General features: G+C 41.7%; 1 pseudogene; it reads right to left on the bottom strand.

The window, feature by feature from the left end:
* Positions 1-4,484: 4,484 nt before the first annotated feature.
* LOC109396206 (28S ribosomal protein S21, mitochondrial pseudogene) lies at positions 4,485-4,872 on the bottom strand (annotated as a pseudogene).
* Positions 4,873-5,298: the final 426 nt, after the last annotated feature.

Here is a 5,298-nt window from a genome sequence, read left to right as displayed (position 1 = left end):
TCACGGCATCCCAGCTCCAGGTTGAGCTGTTGTTCAGCATCTTAGCTGTAGAGGGCAGTGTCACTGGCCCTCATATGTGGGATCCAAACCGGGGCTCTCTGGCCTCCCAAGCCAGTTCTCAACTAATGCGCCACTCGGCCGGCCCCTGAAAAACAATTTTTAAAATAACAGGAAAATTAAACTTTCAGGGTTAGAATAGTCACTCACATATGTTCCCTTTTTTTAAAGCAAAAGAGGGGAATTTAATACAAGCCATCAAAGATGTCTCATGGGACCCAAGGGCAGGGGCAGCCAGCCTTCAAGAAGAGCCAGAACCAGGACTTTGGAAGCCATTGAGAAGCCTCTCCCTCTCAGGGCCTTTCTTACAGCTTCTTTCTGCATTTCCAATTTACACCTGTCCTTGGCAGACCTGCTTCCTCTGCTTCTCTCAACCAAGGTGGCCTCCTCCTCTCTGTCTCAGGTTAGGTGTCCAGAGGAAATGGCGGGGAGGGGGAATCACCGAATCCCAATAACATGATCATGAGAGGATGAGTCTGAATGGCCCAATCAAGAGTCAGTCAGCTATGGCTGAGGGGCAGGGTCCTGTATAATCATGAATGCCCTGTGGATGGGTTGTATGGCCCCCAGGCAGAGTGGTATGGGCTGAGCAGACATTCCAAAAGCATTTACTTTAGTGGAGCTCTGAGCAGCTCTGAGCTAGAAACAATGACCTGTACGCCAGTCCTGGTGTTACCTCAAGAAACCCCTTACTTCTCTGGGCCTTTATCTTTTTTTTTTTTTTAAAGATTTTATTGGGGAATTGGGAAGGGAACAGTGTTGGGAAATTGGGGAATGGGAACATTGTGTTTTTTCAGGACCCATCAGCCACAAGTCAAGTTGTTGTCCTTCAGTCTTAGTTGTAGAGGGCACAGCTCAGCTCCAAGTCCAGTCGCCTCTTTCTATCTAGTTGTGTGGGGGGCGGGGGGGGGTGTAGCCCACCATCCCATGTGGGAGTCGAACCGGCAACCTTGTTGCACACTGAGCCATCAGGCCGCCCATCAGCAGCTCACAGCTGTTCAGCTCAAGGTGCCATGTTCAATCTTAGTTGTGGGTGTGGGGGCGCAGCCCACCATTCCATGTCAGAGTCGAACTGGCAACCTTGTTGTTAAGAGCACACGCTCCAACCAGCTCAGCTTGGGCGTAGCTCACTGGCCCATGTGGGAATCGAACCGGCAACTCTTGCTCAGAGCTCGTGCTCTAACCAATTGAGCCACCTGGGCCTTTATCTTCAGTTTGTTTGTGTTCACCCAGTGCTTTCCACAGGCCTTTATGTTGCTTTTTGTTTACGTTTGGTTTTCTGTAGGTATTTTCAGAGGCTTCCAAAAATACCAAGATGTGGGAAAGATAAACACATCAAGTAAACGAGAATTCTGAAACAAATTAGAGAAGCCAAGCCTATGAGCTGTGAGATTTGAAACAGATACCCTTTTGACTAAAACCAAATTCTTGGGTTAGGGCTGCAAACAGGTGTCCAAGCTAGATTCAAATGTTAACCTCCAGAGTTTCAGGGATAACTCTCATGTTGTCATCTGGAACTGCTCCTTCTGAAGGGAGTTTTTGTAGCTGCCTTATGCAATATGACCCAGCACCTATCTCTTTGAGTGTTTTCTGAGACAAGTATTTTGATGGGTTCCAAATAGCACAGGGTAGAGTTAACTTTTTCTATTGTTACCAATTCATTATTGTGGTTGTGATTGAAAACATTTAAAAACATAAAGTAACCATAGGGGAAACTGAGTACATACAGGGTATACAGGAACTCTGTAATATTCTTGCAACTTTTCTGTAAATCTAAAACTATTCTAAAATAAAATGTTTACATAAAACTAAAACAAAATAACCAACCAAACATCTAAGTCTAAGTGTGAAATTGATTACATGCACATTTTTTTAATTAAAAAATTTTCCAATTACAGTTGACATTCAAAATTACATTAGTTTCAGGTGTACAGCATACACCTGATTACACATTTGTATAACTTAAGTGATCCCCCCAATAAGTATCACCATATATAGTTAATATAATATTATTGACTATATTCTCTATGCCATGACTATTTAGTAACTGCCAATTTGTACTTTTTTTTGTTTTAAGTCTTATAGTTTTAACCTTCAGGTGGTTTTTGTTTTTGTGTTTGTTTTATTGGAGAACAGTGTGTTTTTCCATGACCCATCAGCTCCAAGTCAAGTAGTTGTTTCTATCTAGTTGTGGAGGGCGCATCTCAATCTAGTTGTGGAGTGGCCCATGTGGGGATTGAACAGGCAACCTTGGTGGACGAGCACTGTGCTGTAACCAACAGAGCTAACCAGCCACCCCAAATTTGTACTTCTTAATCCCTTCACCTTTTCCACCTAGCTCCGCAACCTCCCTCCCACCTGGCAATCATCAGTTTGTTCTCTGTATCTATGAGTCTGTTTCTGTTTTGTTCGTTTATGGTTTTTATTCCATATAAGTGAAATCATATGGTATTTGTCTTTCAAATTTGTTTTATTTAGCATAATACCCTCTAGTTCAATCCATGTTGTCGCAAATGGTAAGATTTCATTTTTTTTTATGGCCGAGTACCATTCCATTCTATACATGTACCACCTCTTCTTTATCCGTTTGTCTACCAATGGACACTTAGGTTGCTTTCATATATTGGCTATTATATATAATGCTGCAATGAACATAGGGGTGCATGTATCTTTTCAAATTAGTGTTTTTGTTTTTCTTTCAGATAAATACCCAGAAGTGGAATTGCTGTGTCATACGGTAGTTCTATTTATAATTTTTTGAGGAATCTCCTTACTTTTTTCCCTAGTGGCTGCACCAGTTTGCAATCCCACCAACAGTGCATGAGGGTTCCCTTTTCTCCACATCCTCGCCAGCACTAGCTTGTTGATTTATTGATAAAAGCCATTCTGACAGGTGTGAGGTGGTATCTCACTGTGGTTTTAATTTGCATTTCTCTGATGATTAGTGATGTTGAACATCATATCATGTCTATTGGCCATCTGTATATCCTCTTTGGAGAAATGTCTATTCACGTCCTCAGCCCATTTTTTTATTGGATTGTTTGGGGTTTTTTTGGTGTTAAGTTGTATGATTTCTTTATATATTTTATATGTTAACCCCTAATTGGATGTATCATTGGTGAATATTTTCTCCCATTCAGTAGGTTGTCTTTTCGTTTTGTTAATGGTTTCTTTTTTTTTTAAAGATTTTTATTGGGGAATTGGGGGGATGGGAACAGTGCTGGGGAATTGGGGCAAGGGGAACAGACAAGTTGCTGTCATTTTGTTCTTCAGTCTAGTTGTGGAAGATGTTGCTTCACCGGCCCAAGTTGGCACCATCATTGCGCTCTTCCCAGGCGAGGCACATCAGTTGCTGGCTTCTGGACAGTCGCTCACAGCGGCTGCTGGCCGCTCACACTGGCTGTTGGCTACATACGGTAGCCCATGGCAACCCACTGCCACAGGGTCTGCAGCCTATGCCATCGCAGGCGACTCACAGCAGCCCAGCTCCAGGTTGAGCTGTTGTTCAGCGTCTTAGCTGTGGAGGGCAGCGTCACTGGCCCTCATATGTGGGATCCGAACCAGGGCCCTCTGGTGTCCCAAGCCAGTTCTTAACCATCGCGCCACTCGGCCAGCCCTGTTAATGGTTTCTTTTGGTATAGAAAAACTTTTTAGTTTGTTGTAGTCCCATTTGTTTATTTTTACTTTTGTTTCCATTGCCCAAGGCGATATATAAGAAAAAAATATTACTAAGAGCAATGTCAGAGAGTTTACTGCCTATGTTTTTTTTCTAGGAGTTTTATGGTTTTGGGTATTACATTTAAGTCTTTAAGCTACTTGAATTTATTCTTGTATGTGATGTAAGAAAGTGGTCCAGTGTCATTTTTTTAAATGTATTTGTCCATTTTCCCCAGCATCATTTATTCAATAGACTGTCTTTACTCCAATATGTATTCTTGCTTCCTTTGACATAGATTAAATGACAATATAGGCATGGATTTATTTCTGGGATCTCTATTCTGTTCCATTGATCTATGTATCTGTCTTGACTACTATGGCCATGTAGTATAGTTTGACAGCCTGATACCTCCACGTCTGTTCCTTCTCAAGATTGCTATGGCTATTCAGGGTCTTTTGTGGTTTCATATAAATTTTAAGATTGTTTGTTCTACTTCTGTAAAAAATGCCATTGGTATTTTGATAAGGATTGTACTGAATCTATAGATTACTTTGGGTAGTATGGCCATTTTGTTTTTATTTATTTATTTTTTTAGCTGAGCCATCCTGCCACCTGTTGGCAGCTCAGCGGCAGCTCAGCTTGGGCCAGTCATTGCACCGGGGACCCTGTTGCTCAGAGCTCACACTCTTGAGCGAGCTCTTAACCAACTGAGTCACTCAGCCAGCCCTGGACATTTTAATGGTGTTAATTTTTTCTTTCTTTCTTTTTTTTAATCCGTGATTGAGTTTATTGCAAGAAAGATAAGGGAAATGCGGTTGGAGAAAGAAAAGAGGTGGAGACGCAAATGGACAGAGGTTTTCAGACTGGGCCCACTACCCACAGGCCTCAGCAGCCCTCCCATGGATGGATCCACCCGATTCTTTCACATCAGAAAGTTGATCTTGTGAGTCATTTCCATGTTGTTGATGTGCCTGCAGGTTTCATAGCTTTCCCTCTGTCACCAGCGGCAAGGCTTCTTTCTCATAGTACCACAATTGCTTGATGTCCTCAATGAGCCCATCCATGGTGAGGATTCTGTTTAGAGTCCTGTATGCACCTTCCACGTTCCCTTCCTGTACCATCACAGTCCTGGCAATGAACTTCATATGTTTTGCCATGACATTGGAATTAAGTCTTCACCCTGCAAGACTCTGCGCCCTCAGGCTCAGCCTACGCGATCAATGATAATTTTTTCTATCCATGAGCACAGTAAATGCTTCCATTTATTTGTATCTTCTTCAATTTCTTTCTTGAATGTGCTATAATTTTCCAAATACAGGTCTTTTACGTCCTTGGTTAAATTTATTCCTAGATTTTTTGGGGGGATGAAATTGTAAATGGGATTCTTTTCTTAATTTCTCTTTCTGATAGTTTGTTATTGGTGTATAAAAATGCAACAGATTTCTGAATATTAATTCTGTATCCTGCTACTTTACTGAATTCACTTATAAGTTTTAATAGTTTTTTGGTGTAATCTTTAAGGTTCTCTACATATAGTATCAAAATATGCATTTTCAAGTGTGGCGTTTAAGGAGTCATGCTGA

Source organism: Hipposideros armiger, unplaced genomic scaffold (assembly GCF_001890085.2).
Source record: "Hipposideros armiger isolate ML-2016 unplaced genomic scaffold, ASM189008v1 scaffold_508, whole genome shotgun sequence".
NCBI lineage: Eukaryota > Metazoa > Chordata > Mammalia > Chiroptera > Hipposideridae > Hipposideros > Hipposideros armiger.
Note: the sequence above shows the minus strand (reverse complement) of the source record. Positions and strands in the feature narration are given on the sequence as shown.